Source organism: Scomber japonicus, chromosome 13 (genome assembly GCF_027409825.1).
Source record: "Scomber japonicus isolate fScoJap1 chromosome 13, fScoJap1.pri, whole genome shotgun sequence".
Taxonomy (NCBI): Eukaryota; Metazoa; Chordata; class Actinopteri; order Scombriformes; family Scombridae; genus Scomber; species Scomber japonicus.
The window spans coordinates 4,678,368-4,699,982 of NC_070590.1; the positions used below are offsets into that span (position 1 = coordinate 4,678,368).

General features: G+C 36.9%; 1 pseudogene; it reads left to right on the forward strand.

Moving 5' to 3' along the window:
• Window positions 1-2,791: 2,791 nt before the first annotated feature.
• LOC128371072 (E3 ubiquitin-protein ligase CBL-like) overlaps window positions 2,792-21,615 on the forward strand; it is a 29,337-nt pseudogene continuing 10,513 nt past the window's right edge.

A 21,615-nucleotide genomic window follows, 5' to 3' on the forward strand; every position in this document is an offset into this window, starting at 1 on the left:
CAGCATGTTCACACCTACAAATTAAATTAACCTGTTAAATAAAATGTGCAATTAAAGATAACTGCAGATGTTTGTTCCTTCCAGGGTGGAGAAGAGTTTAAATCATCATCGAGGCTCTTATTGTTCCTTCGGTTGGATGTTTGACAGAAAGATGAATGTGCGTCTTATAACATGTCCGGAGGGGATTTTTAACTTAATGAATAAAACATGGAAAAAGCCTGTTTTTGGTATTTGGCCAAAATTCTTCAAGTGGTGAGGGGCTCCACTGGGAGGACTGTATCCCCCCCCCCCCCCCCCCATTAGTTTATACAGTAGTCTTACAAAAGGCAGTGTGTAGTCGGCTCATGTTTCAGATGTCTATGAGTTGTTAACAGCTCCGCCAAATACTGATTTTCCATCTAAACTTCTCACATGCTTTCATTTCAATAAATGTTCAAATGATCCAATATTTCAGCAAAAATCAAAGATTAGAGAAAAAGTCCAAAAACTGAAAACACACTTGTGTATCAGACGTTTGTTTTTTCTTCTTTCCTCTCCCATTAATCATCTCATGACCCCTCACATTTATCTGCTGACCCTTTGGAGGGGCCCCACCCCTAGGTTGGGAACCACTGGACTAAACTAGCTAACTGTATATAAAGTAGTATAAACTAGCTAACCGTATATAAAGTAGTATAAACTAGCTAACTGTATATAAAGTAGTGTAAACTTGCTAACTGAATATAAAGTAGTATAAACTAGCTAACTGTATATAAAGTAGTATAACTAGCTAACTGTATATAAAGTAGCATAAACTAGCTAACTGTATATAAAGTAGTGTAAACTAGCTAACTGTATATAAAGTAGTATAAACTAGCTAACTGTATATAAAGTAGTGTAAACTAGCTAACTGTTTATAAAGTAGTGTAAACTAGCTAACTATATATAGTAGTATAAACTAGCTAACTGTATATAAAGTAGTATAAACTAGCTAACTGTATATAAAGTAGTATAAACTAGCTAACTGTATATAAAGTAGTGTAAACTAGCTAACTATATAAAGTAGTATAAACTAGCTAACTGTATATAAAGTAGTGTAAACTAGCTAACTGTATATAAAGTAGTATAAACTAGCTAACTGTATATAAAGTAGCATAAACTAGCTAACTGTATATAAAGTAGTATAAACTAGCTAATTATATAAAGTAGCGTAAACTAGCTAACTGTATATAAAGTAGTGTAAACTAGCTAACTGTATATAAAGTAGTGTAAACTAGCTAACTGTATATAAAGTAGTATAAACTAGCTAATTATATAAAGTAGCGTAAACTAGCTAACTGTATATAAAGTAGTGTAAACTAGCTAACTGTATATAAAGTAGTATAAACTAGCTAACTATATAAAGTAGTATAAACTAGCTAACTGTATATAAAGTAGTGTAAATAGCTAACTGTATATAAAGTAGTATAAACTAGCTAACTGTATATAAAGTAGTGTAAACTAGCTAGCTGTATATAAAGTAGTGTAAACTAGCTAACTGTATATAAAGTAGTATAAACTAGCTAATTATATAAAGTAGCGTAAACTAGCTAACTGTATATAAAGTAGTGTAAACTAGCTAACTGTATATAAAGTAGTATAAACTAGCTAACGGTATATAAAGTAGTATAAACTAGCTAACTGTATATAAAGTAGTATAAACTAGCTAACTGTATATAAAGTAGTGTAAACTAGCTAACTGTATATAAAGTAGTATAAACTAGCTAACTGTATATAAAGTAGTATAAACTAGCTAACTGTATATAAAGTAGTGTAAACTAGCTAACTATATAAAGTAGTATAAACTAGCTAACTGTATATAAAGTAGTATAAACTAGCTAACTGTATATAAAGTAGTGTAAACTAGCTAACTATATAAAGTAGTATAAACTAGCTAACTGTATATAAAGTAGTATAAACTAGCTAACTGTATATAAAGTAATATAAACTAGCTCCACCTCCAGCAGCTACAACAGTAACATGCTGCTCTAACACTGATGCTTCACTATTAATAATCTAATGATGTCATATATAATAATATATCACTACTTTTACTGTAATACTGCATACTACATCACTATAATACTGCAGTACTTTTACTGTAATACTGCATACTACATCACTATAATACTGAAGTACTTTTACTGTAATACTACATACTACATCACTCATAATACTGCAGTACTTTTACTGTAATACTGAATACTACATCACTCATAATACTGCAGTACTTTTACTGTAATACTTTAACTCCTTCTTTAAGTACTTTTACTGCAACACTTTAACTACATCACTCATAATACTTATATACTTTTTTACTTAAGTAGTATTTCTCATGCAGGACTTTTAACTTGTGTAATGGAGTATATCATCACATGTCTTTTATTAGCCCTTATTTACATAGAGCCGTTAACCCACCTTTTACTGTGAAGGTCTGAGCCGGATATCCGTGTTTACTCTGCTGACTTGTCTTGCTGCTGCTGCTGCTGCTCAACCTGTTTGTTTGTCTCATTAACACCAGACTCTATTAAAACAAGACGCCGGGTTTGATTTCCACAAGGCTGCCGTCGCACAGGAGGAAGAGAGGAGACACAGCAGACACGACAACATGACTACTATCTCCTGAGGATTATATTATATTTTTTTAAAGGGGTTTTTAATTTTTTTTTTCTCTCCCAGATGTAGCTTGTGAGCTAGCTGTTCTGCTCTGTGGACACATTTCATCTTGACACCTTTTTATTAGCAGTGTTAAGTGTGCAAAAAACAACACATCTTGGTTGTTTTTTCGCCTGATCTTAAAGGATAATCCCCCCTTTTAGTTGTGAACCGTAGCCCCGGGGCTAAACCCCTGGTTCGCTGACCGAATTAATGGCCGGAAACCCAAGGAGGGGCGCCGGGCTCATCGGCTTGATGAAGGACGCCTTTCAGCCTCACCAGCAGCCTCTGCAGCCTCATCAACCTGCTGTGGTGGACAAAAAGATGGTGGAGAAATGCTGGAAACTCATGGATAAGGTAGTGATAGTGTCTCTATGTGGTTAAGATGAGTTGACACTGACTTATAGACATTATAATAATACATTAATGGGCTTTAAATGGGTAACTAGTATATCTAACTCATGGATAAGGTAGTGACAGTGTCTGTATGTGGTTGACACTGACTTATAGACTTTATTATAATATATTTATGGGGTTTAAACATGGATAAGGTAGTGACAGTGTCTATATGTGGTCAAGTTAAGTTGGCAGTGACTTATAGACATTATTATAATATATTTATGGGGCTTAAAGAGGCAAACAGTGTGTTTAACTCATGAATAAGGTAGTGACAGTGTCTATATGTAGTTGTCATTGACCTATAGACATTATTATAATATATTAATGGGCTTTAAATAGGTAACTAGTATATCTAACTCATGAATAAGGTAGTGACAGTGTCTGTATGTAGTCAGGTTAAGTTGGCAATGACTTATAGACATTATAATAATACATTAATGGGGTTTAAATAGGTAAATATTGGCTTTAACTCATGGATAAGGTAGTGACAGTGTCTATATGGAGTTGTCATTGACCTATAGACATGATTATAATATATTTATGGGGTTTAAACATGGATAAGGTAGTGACAGTGTCTATATGTGGTCAGGATAAGTTGACACTGACTTATAGACATTATTATAATATATTTATGGGCTTTAAAGAGGCAAACAGTGTGTTTAACTCATGAATAAGGTAGTGACAGTGTCTATATGTAGTTGTCATTGACCTATAGACATTATTATAATATATTTATGGGGTTTAAAGAGGTAACAAGTATATCTAACTCATGGAAAGGTAGTGACAGTGTCTATATGTAGTTAGGTTAAGTTGGCAGTGACTTATAGACATTATAATAATATATTAATGTGGTTTAAATAAGTAATTTTGTGTTTAACTCATGGATAAGGTAGTGACAGTGACCTATAGACATTATTATAATATATTAATGGGTTTTAAACAGGTAACTAGTATATGTAACTCATGGATAAGGTAGTGACAGTGTCTGTATGTAGTTGACACTGACGTATAGACTTAATTATAATATATTAATAGGGTTTAAAGAGGCAAACAGTGTGTTTAACTCATGAATACGGTAGTGACAGTGTCTTTATGTGGTTGACACTGACTTATAGACATTATTATAAAGTGTTAATGGGTTTTAAACTCATGGATAAGGTAGTGACAGTGTCTGGAAAATGCCTCAGACAGTGAAAACACTTAGAAACATATCCAAAGAACTCATTTACACTCCAATAACCTTATTTTTTATCATCATATATGGTCAAGTTAAGTTGACAGTGACCTATAGACATTATTACAATATATTTATGGTCTTTAAACACGTAACTAGTGTATGTTACTCATGGATAAGGTAGTGACAGTGTCCGCAAAAAGCATAAATATTCACTCTCACATCCTTCTCCTTCATTAAAATTAAGATGAGTTATGGCCTCAGACAATGAAAAACACTGTTTTACACCAATTTACACTGCTAAGGCCTCATTTTTATCATCATATATGGTCAAATTAAGTTTACAGTGACTTATCAGCATCATTATAATACAGTTATGGGCTTTAAACAGGTAACTAGTATATAGCTAACTCATGGATAAGGTAGTGACAGTCTCTATAAAGGTAATATAATGTGGAAATTGTAAGTTTTTCCCATTTAAGACACATATTCACACTCATATCCTTCGTCTTCATTACCCTTTTTGTGTATACCATTGAACTTTTATAAGCACTATTATTCTATAATCTGTTATGAAATGGGATTAACCTCAGTCTCAGTAAATCCTGCAGTATTGGATTTAGTTCGAGTCATATGCCAAAGGTATTTTGACATTCATATTGAACATTTTAACCTCTGAAAATTAGATTAGCTGTGTAGCAGTTGCAGTGTCCCCAATGCAATTTATCTAATTGGGATAATTTATAGTGAATTAGGTCACAGTGGAGGTAATCTGTCATCTGTCACTTTGCCACCTTGTGTTTGGCATTAGTGTGTGTGCAGTGGTGTGCACAAGGGGGGGCAGGGGGAGCCAAAATGTGTGCTAAGGTGCCCTCTTGGAGCCAAAATGCATGCTAAGGTGCCCTCTTGGAGCCAGAACGCATGCTGAGGTGCCCTTTCGGAGTCAAAATGCATGCTAAGGTGCCCTCTTGGAGCCATAATGCTTGCTAAGGTGCCCTCTTGGGAGCCAAAACGCGTGCTAAGGTGCCCTCTTGGAGCCATAATGCTTGCTAAGGTGCCCTCTTGGAGCCAAAGTGTGTGCTAAGGTGCCCTCTTGGAGCCAAAGTGTGTGCTAAGGTGCCCTCTTGGAGCCAAAGTGTGTGCTAAGGTGCCCTCTTGGAGCCAAAATGCGTGCTAAGGTGCCCTCTTGGAGCCAAAATGTGTGCTAAGGTGCCCTCTTGGAGCCAAAATGTGTGCTAAGGTGCCCTCTTGGAGCCACAATGTGTGCTAAGGTGCCCTCTTGGGAGCCAGAACGTGTGCTAAGGTGCCCTCTTGGAGCCAAAATGTGTGCTAAGGTGCCCTCTTGGGAGCCAAAATGTGTGCTAAGGTGCCCTCTTGGAGCCAAAATGCATGCTAAGGTGCCCTCTTGGAGCCAGAACGCATGCTGAGGTGCTCTTTTGGAGCCAAAATGCATGCTAAGGTGCCCTCTTGGAGCCAAAATGCATGCTAAGGTGCCCTCTTGGAGCCAAAACGCATGCTGAGGTGCCCTTTTGGAGCCACAATGTGTGCTACGGTGCCCTCTTGGAGCCAAAATGCATGCTAAGGTGCCCTCTTGGAGCCAGAACGCATGCTAAGGTGCCCTCTAGGAACCAGAACGCGTGCTAAGGTGCCCTCTTGGAGCCAAAATGTTTGCTAAGGTGCCCTCTTGGAGCCAGAACGCATGCTAAGGTGCCCTCTTGGAGCCAGAACGCATGCTGAGGTGCCCTTTCGGAGTCAAAATGCATGCTAAGGTGCCCTCTTGGAGCCATAATGCTTGCTAAGGTGCCCTCTTGGAGCCAGAACGCATGCTGAGGTGCCCTTTTGGAGCCAAAATGCATGCTAAGGTGCCCTCTTGGAGCCAAAATGCATGCTAAGGTGCCCTCTAGGAACCAGAACGCGTGCTAAGGTGCCCTCTTGGAGCCAAAATGTGTGCTAAGGTGCCCTCTTGGAGCCAGAACGCATGCTGAGGTGCCCTTTTGGAGCCAAAATGCATGCTAAGGTGCCCTTTTGGAGCCAAAACGCGTGCTAAGGTGCCCTCTTGGGAGCCCCTGTCCTTCAAAAAGTCTGTGCACGCCACTGTATATATGTGTGTGTGTGTGTGTGTGTGTGTGTTTTCATGTTCAATGGGGGGAAAAAAGAAGCTTTAAGTTCTGTGCACTCATTTCTGGACTGTCGTTATAGTTTTATCTCTCAATCTCAATCTTAACCAAGAGAGGAAGAAGAGATGAAAGTGAGAGACGAGCAGCAACAGCAGTAGCAGCAACAGAAGGAAACACACACACACACACATGCACATGCACAACAACAAAAAAAGGGGGTCAGAAAAGGCAGCAATCAGATAAGATAAAATACCTCCACACACGTTGCACATACTAAGCAGTTTACTGTGCAAAGATGTGGCTCGTCGAGGGTTTTAAATACTCCTAGGTAGTGCTGGGTTATAGTTGAGTTTTATGGTGTCATTGACTTCAATGGGGGGAATTTATTATCAGCACGATGAGTGATCATACAGCTCTTATCTCGGACTTCTCTTTCCCTATTGCCCCTGATTTATTACATTAAATTGTTGCACACGGGGCGATAATGTAAAGCAAATACTGAAGTAAACAGTGTGCAGTAGTGTGTGTTTGTGTCGTGCACTGATGTGATAAACACTCTTATCCTTCCTGTTTTTATTGTTTAAGCTAAAGTTTAAAATGCACAATTCTTCCTGGGGAAATCCCCCCCCCAAAAAAAACAAGACTTCAAGGTACAAATACACTGGATATGTTACAAGAGTCTGACCATTTAAGCCAATATATTGGTTTTAAAGATATTATAAGCTGCATTGTATGTATATTTAACCCTTTTTTAAATCAAATTAAAGTTTAAATTGACTGTTTCAGACATTTTATTAAGAAATAGGTGTATTATTAAACTGTAAAATATCACATATCTTTATCAGAAGAGTTTCATAACCACATTTATGAATAAAACAATGTAGATTATCAACCAATATACATACTATATATATATCAGTATTGACACAGGCCTCAAATATCCAGTATAGTCCGGACTGTATTTGTTATTGGATTGACACAAACACTACAGTTCCTTAATTTATTATAACACAGTGTCATTTTTTTGTTCCCTATTGTGTTTGGTTTTAAAGGGTAATTCTGGTTTATTGCAGTTCTGGGAACGTAAAGGGCAACACACGAGTTATAAATAAATCTTCAGCTTACCTAAACTTATTTTGAAGAGGAAAAGGAGGAACAATACATTATTTATTTGCTAACTGTCTTTTATAAATGGTTTACAGACTCTGTTACTGGTTGAGCTTTGACGTACTGAGCCGAGCACATTGTTATTATAACTAGTAGAGTTAATGATAGAAGTAGTTCTCTATAACTACACAACAGCTCATCAGTAGCTTTTCCTCCTTTTTCGTGCTCAGAGGAACATGACTAACATTTTTTTGGTGACCTCCTGACCTTTTCTCAAGTACCTCTACTGGGGCAGAAACAAGATTTATTTTAATGACCTCATGGACTTTCATGTAACACCACTTTGAAGACAAACAAAGATATTTTTTAGTCTCACTATCGGTGGTGAACTCTGTAGATGTCTAGCAGGGCTGAGGCTAGTTAAGCTAGTGTAGTTTATTTGATTTAAAGTCTGTGTAAAGTAAGAATAAATATGTGTTCTGAGTTTGACATACCACAGAAAAGTGTGTTGTTAACCACCCTGCTAAATTTCAATGATTAAAAAAAATCACCAAATATATGAAATTAGGCTTCAAAGTTGTGTAAAAATCAGCCTCTTTCTCTGCTACCAAACGCTGAAGCCCCGCCCCCTACCAAGTGTCACCTGTCAGTCAAAGTCACCACCTCTACCAGAAACATGGACGCTACGTCTGAGAGCTTTCTGCTGCTAACTCGGCGGCTAACTCGGCTGCTAGCTCGGCGGCTAACTCAGCTAAGTGGCTAACTGTAGACTGTAGTAGTAGTAGTATTCGCTGAATGTATTTATACCTCTACAGCAGCAGGGGCGGGTTTATGCAAATCATATCCGCACACTAAATCCTGAAAACAGAAATCTTGAAACACAGAAAATAATAGAATGTATTATTTGTGTGCATGTCTTACGTTGTCTTATTTTGTTAAACACCATCTTTGGGTTGTTCTGTGTTTCCTCGTTCAGGTGGTGCGTTTGTGCCAGAACCCCAAGGTGGCGTTGAAGAACAGTCCGCCTTACATCCTGGACCTGCTGCCGGATACCTACCAGCACCTACGCACCGTCCTGTCCAGGTACGAGGGCAGGATGGAGATCCTCGGGGAGAACGAGTACTTTCGCGTCGTCATGGAGAACCTGACCAACAAGACGAAGCAGACCATGAGCCTTTTTAAGGAGGCGAAGGAGAGGATGTATGAGGAGAACTCCCAGCCCAGGTAGACTTATGACAGTTTATTAAGTTTTTTTATTATCAGTCGTCAGTGCAACAACTTCTATTTCTACCATAATATTAACCCTTTGTAGGTCTGCTTAACCGTTTGTGTCATGATATCTGCTCAAAAACTAAATCTATTGAACCCATTTAACTTTTTGGGCAATCTTTAGCACTTGTATGAGGAATGTAATGTACAGACAGAGCATCAGATTGTTCTATGGTTGCTATAGATACAGGTTGTTCTATGGTTGCTATAGATACAGGTTGTTCTATGGTTGCTATAGATGCAGGTTGTTCCGTGGTTGCTATAGATACAGGTTGTTCTATGGATGCTACAGGTACGGGTTGTTCTATGGTTGCTATAGATACAGGTTGTTCTATGGTTGCTATAGATACGGGTTGTTCTATGGTTGCTATAGATACAGGTTGTGATCTAGTGTATAAACGAAGAAGAACACAAATCACTGCTGACATAAGAGACATTTTTGAAGTTGAGTTTTCATTTTTTTTCATCTTGTACATGAACAGAATGAGTCTCTAACAAGTTTTTATAAAAGTTTAGAACAATTAAGGTCTGTAGAGGTCTGTAAAACATAACATTTAGGGTCAATGAGGGGGAAAAATCCATGTTTTATGTTGTTATGGCCTCAAAAAAGGTAGGAAAAGCAAATAAATGATTTTCTAAATAGCATTTTCTTGGTGTGACCTACAAAGGATGAATGTGATAAAGGATTACAGCAATCATAGATACATTTATGCACATGACATTATACAATATACAGGCGTAGAGCGGTAACTAAGATTATAAGATATGACGATAGCAGTGTCTACTAGGGCTAGAGATCTGTACTTGATATCTTTAAGGGATCGACCAAAATAATATCAAGTAGTATCGAAACATCTCCCATCTGCACTCGATCCTTTTTGCACCCAGAGCTAGATAAACATGACTATTTGTACGGACTTGCTCACAGCCAATCAATGCAAGCGCTCTCTGATTTAATGCATCATGTGATTGGTCCACTGCCACAGCAGCTACGACCCGTCTGTGGTGGTGACGACGTTGTGGTGAATTTGAGTTAGCGTGCTTAGCAGTTCAGCAGCTGAGATGCCTCCTAAAAGCTTTAAAGTGAGTCTACACTACACACACCTGTTACACTAGATAAAAGACAGAGACGTAAATGTGCTTCTAATGTGAATCTAATGAAGGACTCAGCTGGTATCAGGATCACTTTAAGGATAAATGGATTGGTGCTGGTATCTATAGTTGCAGACGTCAATCACACCACCACTAATTAGACACACACAAAATCCATTTCATCCATCTTCCAATGTTCAGGTCTTTAAGCCTTTCCATCTCACAGATCTCCTTAATAACATCTAACCAGTTATCTGCTGTAGGTAAATCAGCCTGTAACTAGTTTACGTGTAATTGCTTTCTTTGCTGCTGCTGTGAGATTTCTATATATCGTTCTTCTTCCCAAATATTCTCCCCAAAAACTTTCCATCATCACTATAAAATCAGGATGTGAAAGAAAAGTGAGTGAGTGAGTGAGTGAGTGACTGAGTGAGTGAGTGAGTGAGTGATAGACACTAATGGTTTAATCTTAGGGCCAAAACTAACCATTATTTTCATTATTTGATTATTAAATGAATTGTTTTGTCTGCATAATATGTAGAAAAAACACTGAAAAATGTCTTAAAGCACATTATAATATCAGTAATTTGTTTGTTGTGTCGGATTAACAGTCTAAAATTAAAGGAAAATGAATTTAATGTCACATAAGACACATAAGAGAAGCAGCAAATTTGCATTTTAACTTAATAATATTGATTTTAAAGCCTCAGAGAATGAAAAATAACATCTAGAAACATACCAAAGTAACTCATTTACATTATAGTGGCCTTATTTTAATCATCCTCTATAGTCAAGGCATCATTATAATATATTAATAGGCTTCTATTAGCCAATAAAAGACACTGCTATCATGTGGTTTGTTATTTCTAAGGTCATTAATTTCCACACACACGTTGCATTTTTACTCTTTATTTTCCGTCACAGCTGTGAAACTTAAACCAGACGTGTGACCTGAAGTAAAATCACTAAAATGTATAATAAAGGCGGTGATTAGTCTTTCGCAACATCAACTTCCTCTTCCACGGAAAAGACATTACTAAGCAGAAGTCCATCCTTCCTGTGACTCACTGATGTTTTAATCGAGCGTTTCCTCAGAAGAAGAAGTGTTGAGACAGTTTTTCTAAATGTCAACACGTCTTTAAACAACGAGCTCAGGCCTGTTGAGCCAGATATTACGTTTGTTAGAGATTCCTAACAGATTTTAAACACACATGCAGTAATAATGTTGGATATTTAAGCTCTGGGTGCTCAAAAAAGCTCCTAAAAGAACTTCGATTAATAATAATAATGATAATAAACTTTTATTTTTATAGCAGCTTTTCAAAATAAAGTTACAAGATGCTTCACTTAATACAATATACACCATTTAAATCCTTAAACAGGCAACATGCACCAGGGGATACACACATATATGCACATTTATTATACCATAATAGGGGCAATATATCCTCAAATAAAATCCAAAATATACAAAATATTTTTTAAATTATTTGTGGAAATGTTTTACGTCAGTGTAAATGAGATAACTACTAACATCAAAGTAAATAAAAAGGATAATAAACATCTAATTTTCCACTTCTGCTCATTTTAAATGGTTAAGCACAATAAAATAACAGCGTATCAAACATAAAAACACAATAATAAAGCAACAATAAATGAGACATTAAAACAAATAGACATGCAGCATAAATAAAAGCATAATTTGCCTTGTTTGGTAAATGATAAATTCATATATATAGATATTTTTAATGTTTTTTTAATTTTATTTCCAATCTGTATTGCTGTATTTATTCATTTTATTTCTATTTTTGCTGCAGTAACATTATAAATTTATATTATCTTATCTTCCAAACCAAAATTACAAGATGCTTCATATAAGACAATATACACCATTTAAACCCAATAACATTAACATAATATGAAACACAAAAACACATTAAAACATAATAGTCAAGCATAAATTAACAACAAATTAAATCATTTAAAAAATAGAGACATGCAGTATAAATACGAGCATAATTTGATACAGATATTTATTTAATGCCTGTAACCTGTTTAATATTACTATGTTTTTAATTTCCAGTTGGTTTTATTGCTTGTGTACTTATTATTTATTATTCTTATTTATTTTATTGATGCTCTTTCTATTTTTACTGCTGTAACATTGTAAATTCCCCTCCGATCATGTGACTAATAAAGGATTATCTGATCTTATCTGTTTGACAGGTGATGCAAATTTAGCCTTTATACTATATAAGTTTTTTTTTTTTTTTTTTTGTGATCTTTTGTTTCCTCTACACACTCACAGGCGAAACCTCACCAAGCTGTCTCTGATCTTCAGTCACATGCTCGCCGAGCTCAAAGCCATCTTCCCTAACGGACTCTTTCAGGGCGACAACTTTAGGATCACCAAAGCAGATGCAGCGGAGTTTTGGAGAAGGTCATTTGGGGACAAGTGAGTTTTTTTTTTTGTTCTTTTTCTACTTTTATCAAATATTCAATACTAAATAAACTGTGTGCATTTAGACTTAAATGTTAAATTAGCACATGTGTATGTTTATATTTGTTTTTGGGAGTTAAACTTTACTCTTCACACTCATTTATTGGCCCTTTTCCACTATACAGTTATACAGCACTACTCGATCTGTATCGGATTTTATAACCGACGTTTGTTCTGCAGGCATCAGCATTTCCGAGCGTGCCTGAACGCAGCATGGAACGTTTCGCGGCACGTGCTTGATGACGTGTAACAACAACAACACGCTAGTCTCGTGTGTTGCTAACCGTTGCTAACCGTCGCTAACAAGCTAGCTCGCCCCGGGGGATCAGTTATGTTACCCAGGTCTTATGTTTCCCGGGTCCTATGTTGCCCGCTTTGTATGTGACCGGGGAACAGAGGGATGATCCCGTCTACAGTTAGCCAGTTAGCTGAGTTAGCCACCGAGCTAGCAGATGAGTTAGCCGCCGAGCTAGCAGCCGAACATAGGTACGCTCCCCTCGCCCGGTGGATGGCATTATGTCGGTGGTTTGGAGCTATTTCCCAGTTTGTAAGACGGATAGTTTCCCCTTAACTTAAGTTGAAGTTTTTAGCTCTTCTTTTGAACAGACAGTGTTTACATTTGGGAAGCCATGTTATGTTGTTAGCTAACAGTTTTGGTGTAAAAAGCCTGCATATATCCGTATTGTAAATTAACAGTTGGACAATATCGGAATATCGTGTTTATGAAGTCGCGCGTTTTTAAAATTCAGTGACTACTAAAATAATGCAAATAATGTACAGAGCTAAAAATAAAGTCACTGCCGGAGCCGGTACAAATACTATTTCCATTCAGTACAGCCAGGAGTGTAAGTATGATTTAAGAGATGTAAATTTACTGTTCCAAAAGCCAAAAAATAGATTAAAAGGAGATGTATTTCTGTTGTTGGGGTTAAACTTAAGGCTGACTTAAATTTGAGAATGTATAGCTCACTATTGACTTTTGGCTTATAGAGCTATTTTTAAGAGTTACACATGAAAATAGGTACTCATCTCTTTTTCATTTTTATTTATTTTTCTCTTTTCTCTTATTTTCATTGTCATTTTTTGGTGGGTAGCTTAATTTAATGTGGGATTTTATCAACGTTGGGCATATATTACACTATTATTTAGAATCTATGGACTTATTATTTGTTGTGTTGTGTGATATGATGACTGAATATAACACTATAATACTAAATCACTATACTAAGTCCACCTCAGTTTCGTGGAGCCGTGCTATGATGACCCTGCCCACGTTGAAGAGCTACTATGAAGTAATGGTTAGGTTAGGTTAGGTTAGGTTATGGCTAAACTTGTTACTTTTTGTGCCCCTTCCTCCCTTTTTTAGGACCATAGTGCCATGGAGGACCTTTCGTCAGGCTCTCCACGAGTTTCACCCCATCAGCTCAGGCCTGGAGGCGATGGCCCTTAAATCCACCATCGACCTCACCTGCAACGACTACATCTCTGTCTTTGAGTTCGACATCTTCACCAGACTCTTCCAGGTAACGATTTACAACACGATTTACTTCACGAGATCAATATAGTGTGAAAAAAAAAAAAAAAAGAAAAAGTCAGTCGCGTGTGTGTGTTTAGAAGCTTTCAGTCATTTAATGAGTTGAGAGAATCGAAGCTGATGCAGCGTGAAGTGGAAAAACATTTTTTTTTTTTTTTTTGAGTTGATGAGTGATGTCAAAGAGATTCATTGTTTTTCGGGAGATGAGTGCAAAGCTGGCGTGTTTCAGCTCGGTTCATCTCTTCTTTTTTTTTTTTAGGGAGTCAAGCGTAACTTTTTCTGCAGATGCATTATGATTCATTCTTAACTCAGCAAGTTTTAAATCTGCTGTGTTGCATAATCAGATCCATCAAGGAAGTCAAAATATGATGAATGAACTTTTTAAACCTCAAACTTTTAATAAACTTTTAATAAAATTTCTGCTTTTAATCCATTTAGAGAGAATATATTAGAGGATTATGGTAAAAATGTCTAAGTGGTGTAACCATAAAAACTTTGTACCAAATAATTGAACGTTGCTTAAAAACAGTAAATAGTCAATAAAACACCATATCAACTAGTTTGGCATGATCTTACATTATAACTTTTATATTAAATAAAGCTAATGGAATACTATTGTTCTAAATATTACATTTCATCTGGGTTACCATGGAGACCAGGAAACATTTACATTATTAGTATAAGTCCACTTAAATACACTGTAGGTATTTATTTAACCCTCCTGTTGTCCTCAAGTCAAGGAAGGAAGGTATGAGGGATGGAGGGAGGGAAGGAAGGAAGGAAGGAAAGAGGGAAGGAAGGTAGGAGGGAGGGAAGGACGGAAGGAAGGGAGGGAGGGAGGAAAGAGGGACTGAAGGAAGGAAGGAAAGGAAAGAAGGACAGAAGGAAGGAAGGAAAGGAAAGAAGGACGGAAGGAAGGACGGAAGGAAGGAAGGAAGGAAAGGAAAAAGGGACTGAAGGAAGGAAGGAAAGGAAAGAAGGACAGAAGGAAAGAAAGAAAGGAAGGAAGGAAGGGAGGATCAGTATAAGTCCACTTAAATACACTGTAGGTGATAAAATATTTAATATGCATCTTTCTTTTGTGGTTACACCATTTGACATTTTCAGGAGCATTCAGTCTTACTTTTGGTTAAAAATGGTGTAAATGTCATTTAAATGATATAAAACCAACAAAAATACTAAATGTACATTTTAATAAACCTGATGCTGCTTTTAAAACTATTGTTTAAAGATATTTTTGAATTGCTCATCTTGCCAACCTTTATTTGTCACTGATCCTTACACACATGACTCTTAACCTTTTTGGATTTGACTGTTAAATATTAAATTTGAGTTTGTTTTGATCAGTTACAGTCAAGTAGTGTAATTAGGCTCCAGTAGGTTTAGGCCTCATGTGGAAAACACCGGGTCACGGGTCGTTACATTTCTGTGGTGGAAAAACTGCTGATCTCTGTGTGTGTGTGTGTGTGTGTCTGTGTGTGTGTGTGTGTGTGTGTGTCTGTGTGTGTGTAGCCGTGGTCGTCTCTTTTAAGGAACTGGAACAGTCTGGCAGTCACACACCCCGGTTACATGGCCTTCCTAACGTACGATGAAGTCAAAGCCCGTCTGCACCGGTTCATCCACAAACCCGGCAGGTGAGACGCTGACGAGCCTCTCTCAACGACTAACCACTAATATATTCATAAATAAACATCTGAACCTGAACGACGTCCTGTGCAATCCTGGGAAGACCAGAAATACACGTAACCATAGAAACCGGAATGCATGGAAATGTCACTTCCTCAGGATTAGGTTTTGTGTGTGTGAAAGTAAGGCTGCAACTTTTTTTTTTTTTTTTTGGTCTAAATATTCAGAAAATTGAGAAAAATGTTGATGACTGCTTCATAAAAGTCCAAGATGCAACCAGAAATGTCTTTTTATGTCCAGAAGACTAAAAAATCCCAGAAAATATGATTTAAATTACCTAAATTCAATAAATCAGTCATCAGAAGGGTTGATTTGTCTCCGTCTTAAAGGGATAAGCAGAGTCATTTAAACATTTTGCTGCATTTCAATCAATCACTTTTTATTTATTTAACTCTTTTCATATTCAGGTTAAAGTAGTTCAAAGTGCTTCGAAGTTGATTGGTGAGCTAATAATGAAACAGAAAGGGTGTAGACCAAAGATAACGTGAAGAAAAAGGAACAAAAACAAACAAAAGACGACAAAGAAAAAAAACACAGAAGGAAATGAAACCAGTGCACGCAAGAGAAAATAAGAATATGAATAACAATTAAAAATAAGAGAGAATAAGATAAATGTTTAGTAAGTTAGAGTAGAAAAAATGGATTAAAAAGACAAAAGAAAAGTAAAATGAAATGAAAGATAAAGTTGAATAAAAGCTAGACTAAAACTAGATTTAAAAAAGAGATTAAAATGACAAAAGATAATAATAAAATAAATAAAAAAGAAAGTAAAATAATAATAAATAAATAAAAATAAGAGAAAAGGTTTATTAAAAGTAAAAGAAACATATTAAAAGACAACAAAAGTATAATAAAATAGACTAAAGACAATATAAAGAAGGAACAAAAAAGAAAGAGCAAATTACAAAGAGAAAAATAAAATAAAATAATAAAATTGAGACCAGAAAATAAGTGTTAAAAATGTTTTAAAAAGGTCTAAAATTAAATAGCTAAAAAATAAATAAAAATAATATTTAATAATAAAGTGTTAATAATGTAAAAATAAAATAAATTAAAATAATGTCAAAAATTAAAGCGTTAAAAATGTAAAAAAATATATATATATTTAAAAAAATACAAAAAATATCTAAAATTAAAGTGTTAAAAATGTTAAAATAAATAAATAAAAATAATATTTAATAATAAAGTGTAAAAATGTAAAAATAAAATAATATCTAAAAATTAAAGTCTTAATAATGTAAAAAAAAATGTCTAAAATTAAAGTGTTTAAAAATAAAATAAATTAAAATAATATCAAAAATTAAAGTGTTTAAAAATGTAAAAATAAAATAAATAAAAATAATATCTAAAATTAAAGCGTTAAAAATGTAAAAAAATAATAATAATTAAAAAAATACAAGAAATATCTAAAATTAAATAAAGTAAAATATATGAGAGAAAAATAATATAAAGTTTATTTTTATAAAGTGGATTAAAAGTTGTCTGTCTCTCTCTCTCTCTCTCTCGTCTCTGTTGCAGCTACATCTTCAGGCTGAGCTGCACTCGGCTCGGCCAGTGGGCGATCGGCTACGTGACAGCTGACGGGAACATCCTGCAAACCATCCCCCATAACAAACCGCTCTTCCAAGCCCTCATTGATGGATACAGAGAGGGATTGTGAGTCCCACCACAGACACAGTGTCTATGCACCACTTCACACTTAGAGTACTATAATGTTATAGTCTATACGCGCCTTAAAGGGATGAGCTTCAAAATAAAAGAGAAGCGAATAGACTCCAGAAAAGCTATTTTAATCAAGATATTTAAGATATTGTGTTATATATTTACTACATTTATGCAAATCTCTTTACTTTGCATTAATGTGTTATTATAACAACTGCAGAGGTTATTAACCCTTTACATACTGTTCATATTCTGACTTATAATCCATCTCCACATCAATTCACATTCATAAATTCCCCCCATCAGTCATTATTATATTTATGAAGGGGAAAAAAAGACATTTAAAATCACTATTTTATGCACCAGGATAACATTTTATGGAATTTAAAGAATACAGCAACATGTTTAAATGCAGATTTTTAGCATTTCATATTTAAAAAAAAGTCAAATTTGGGCATTTTCATACATAAAAATGTGTCTCAGCTGCACAGAAATGTAAAGAAATGATGCGTTTTATCTCCATTTATGTACATTCAGTGTCACATTGAGATAAGTCCACTAGAGGAAATGAGTACTGGATGTTTTTACAGCTCTTAAATATAAAAATAAGAGTAAGTAAAGGGTTAAAGCTTGTTATAGGAGTCACAGCTGCAGCTAGTTACACTTCTCATGGCTTCACACACTAACTAACTATAACTAACTAACTATAACTAACACATAACTGCTTTTATGTTTTCACTGAGGAACGGCAGCTCTGTTATTTACATGCACATTTCTGTTCTTCCTTTATAAATAGCTAAAGTTATCACTTCCTGTGCAGCTTTACAGTTTCACAACAACAGCTCTGGGAGATGAGAGCGGGCGATTGGACAAGTTTTTTTTTTTTAAAGGCTGAATTCATTCTTCATTTCATCTTCTAGTGTCTGGTTTATTTCACTAAGTTAAATAAACAATAACAGAATAACAGTCGTGCAGCTTTTATCCTCAGCTCAGATTCCCAAAAAAACAATTTATTCCCAGCGCCTGAACGTCTCGTGCAGTGTAATCCACCTTCCAGTCTGTTTTGACTGTTCCTTCTTTCCTTCCTTCTTTCCTTCCTTCTGTCTGTCCTTCCTCCCTCCCTCCTTCTCTTTCTATTCTGCCCCCTACCTTCCTTCCTTCCTTCCTTCTTTCCTTTCCTCCCTTCCTTCCTTCTTTCTTTCTCCCTTCCTCCCTCCTTTCCTTCCTTCATTCCTTCCTTCCTTCCTTCCTTCCTTCCTTCCTTCCTTCTCTTGCTTTCCTGCCCCTTTCCTTCCTTCCTTCTTTCTTTCCTGCCCCTATCTTTCTTCCTTCCTACCTTCCTTCCTTCCTTCTTATCTCTGTCCTTCCTCTCCTACCTCCCTTCCTTCTTTTCTTTCCTTTCCTCCTTCCTTTTTTCTCCCTTCCTTCCTTCCGTCCTTCCTTCTTTCTCCCTTCGTCCCTCCTTTCCTACCTTCCTTCCTCTCTTTCTTTCCTTCCTTCCTCTTTTTCTTTCCTGCCCCCTATCTTTCTTCCTTCCTTCCTTCCTTTCTTCCTTCTTTCCTCTGTCCTTCCTCTTCTACCTCCCTCCCTTCTTTTCTTTTCTTTCCTTTCCTTTCCTCCCTTCCTTCCTTCTTTCTCCCTTCCACCCTCCCTCCCTCCTTTCCTTCCTTCTTCCTCCCTTCCTTCCTTCCTTGACACGCTTTAAAACAAACAGAATAACAGTCGTGCAGCTTTTATCCTCAGCTCAGATTTCCAAAAAAAAAACAATTTATTCCCCTAAACATCCAGAGGGCCGTCTCCAAGGCAACCGTGCAGCGTAATCCATGTCTCAGCTGTCACTACTCTCCAAAACAAACATCTAATGAGTAAATATTTACAGCCTGTGAAGGAAAACTAACTGTGTGAAGGTTTTTGGGAGAGAACTTCTAAAGTGCAGGAGTGTCAAATTCATTTTAGCTCAAGAGCCAAACACAGCTCAGTTTGATCTGCATGTGGGTCGAACCGTTAAAACCACTGCAGGATAACTGCATTTGACTGTTCCTTCCTTCCTTCCTTCCTTCCTTCTTCCTTCCTTCCTTCCTTCCCTTCCTTCTTCCTTCCTTCCTTCCTTTTCTCCTTCTTCTCCTTCTTCTTCTCCTTCTCCTCTCCTTCTCTTTCTTCTTCTTCTTTCTCCTTCTCCTTCTTCCTTCTTTAGGTCCAGAATACATGAATGACATGTTAGTAGAATATAACCCAGTAGAGCTCTGAGATCTACTGACTCAGGTCAGATAGTTGAGCCCAGAGCTCTGAGATCTACTGACTCAGGTCAGATAGTTGAGCCCAGAGTTCAAACTAAACATGATGAAGCAGCTTTTACACAACTGGAACGAACTAGCAGCAGAACTGAAATCATTTTTAAATCCAGGTTAAAAACACTTCTCTTCTCCTGTGCTTATTATGATTGAGCTCTTTTAAAGCACTTTACATTTAATCTTTCATTTGCACTCTGTCCTTTTAATGATTTTAAAGCTAATTTATTATTTTATGCTGCAATCATTTTATGTATGTCTTTCTATTTTTCTGTACTTTGTTTTTATTATGGGGGGGGGGGTGGGGGGTTAATTGTATGTTTTAATGTTCTGTTTTATGTAAAGCACATTGAGTTGCATTGTGTATTGAAATGCACTATATAAATAAAACTGCCTTGCCTTGCCTTCTTCTTCTTCTTCTTCTTCTTCTTCTTCTTCTTCTTCTTCTTCTTCTTCTTCTTCTTCTTCTTCTTCTTCTTCTTCTTCTTTCTTCTTCTTCTTCTTCTTCTTCTTCTTCTTCTTCTTCTTCTTCTTCTTCTTCTTCTCTTCTTCTTCTTCTTCTTCTTCTTCTTCTTCTTCTTCTTCTTCTTCTTCTTCTTCTTCTTCTTCTTCTTCTTCTTCTTCTTCTTCTGCTCCTCCTCCTCCTCTCCTCCTCCTCTCCTTCTTCTTCTTCTTCTCTTCTTCTTCTTCTCCTCCTTCTCCCCCTCCTCCTCCTCCTCCTCCTCCTCCTTCTTCTTCTTCATCTTCTCTTATTCTTATTAATAAACCCAACCGACCTGAACAAGTACGAGCTCAATAACATTTAATCTAGAAACACAAATGAACAAAGCAGGAAGGGAAATGTTTTATTATACTGACGTGTGTGTGTGTGTGTGTGTGTGTGTCTCTCTAGCTATCTGTTTCCAGACGGTCGTGCACAGAATCCAGACCTAACGGGACTCTGTGAACCTTCTCCACAGGATCACATCAAAGTTACTCAGGTTTGCTTCAGCTTGTTTTTTTTTTTTTTTTCAAAATAAAAGTAGAAGGAAGTAGTTTTTATTTCAAAGTTCCACACGTGTGTGCTGTTAGGTCGCCCTGCAATAAGGAAAAGAAAAAGGCACCATTGTAATCTGTAGTAAACAACTTTTATAGACTAGATAAGAGATAAAGTAGCAGTAATAAAGTAGGCAGGAGCTGATTTCACTTCCTCAACCTGCAGAATAAATAAAATCTTTTTAATACTGAGAAATAATATGACTAACTAACTCTCTTTCTTTCTTTCTGTCTTTCTTTCTTTCTTTGTGTCTTTGCAGGAGCAGTACGAGTTGTACTGTGAGATGGCTCGACGTTCCAGCTCTGTAAGATTCTGCGCTGAGAACGACAAAGGACGTGAAGATCGAGCCCTGCAGACACCTGATGTGCACTTCCTGTCTGACCCGCCTGGCAGGTGAGACGCTGACTCAGACTTTGTTTTATCACTATTTGTGTGGTGTGTGTGTGTGTGTGTGTGTGTGTGTGTGTGTGTGTGTGTGTGTGTGTGTGTGCCCTTTCTTCTTTCCTCCCTCCTTCCTTCATTTCCTTCCTCTCTCACTCCTTCTCTCTTTCTTTCCTTCCTCTCCCTTTCCTCCCTTCCTTCTTTCCTTCCTCCATCCCCCTTCCTTCCTTCTGTCCTTCCTTCCTCCCTGCTACCTTCCTTCCTTCTCCTCCCCTCCTTCCTTCTGTCCTTCTTCCATCCCCTTCCTTTCTTCCTTCCTCCCTCCCTCCTTCCTTCCTCCTCCCTCCCTTCCTTTCCTTCCCTCCTTCCTTGCTTTCTCCCCCCCTCCTTCTCACTTTCTTTCCTCAACCCGACCTTCCTCCTTTCCTTCTTTCCTCTGTCCTTCTTACCTTCCTCCCTTCCTCTTTTCCTTTCTCCCTGCTACCTTCCTTCCTTCTCCCTCCCCTCCTTCCTTCTATCCTTCCTCCCTCCTCCTTGTCACTTTCTTTCCTCAACCTGACCTTCCTCCTTTCCTTCTTTCCTCTGTCCTTTCTTCCTTCCTCCCTCCCTCCTTCCTTTCCTTCCCTCCTTCCTTGCTTTCTCCCCCCTCCTTCTCACTTTCTTTCCTCAACCCGACCTTCCTCCTTTTCCTTCTTTC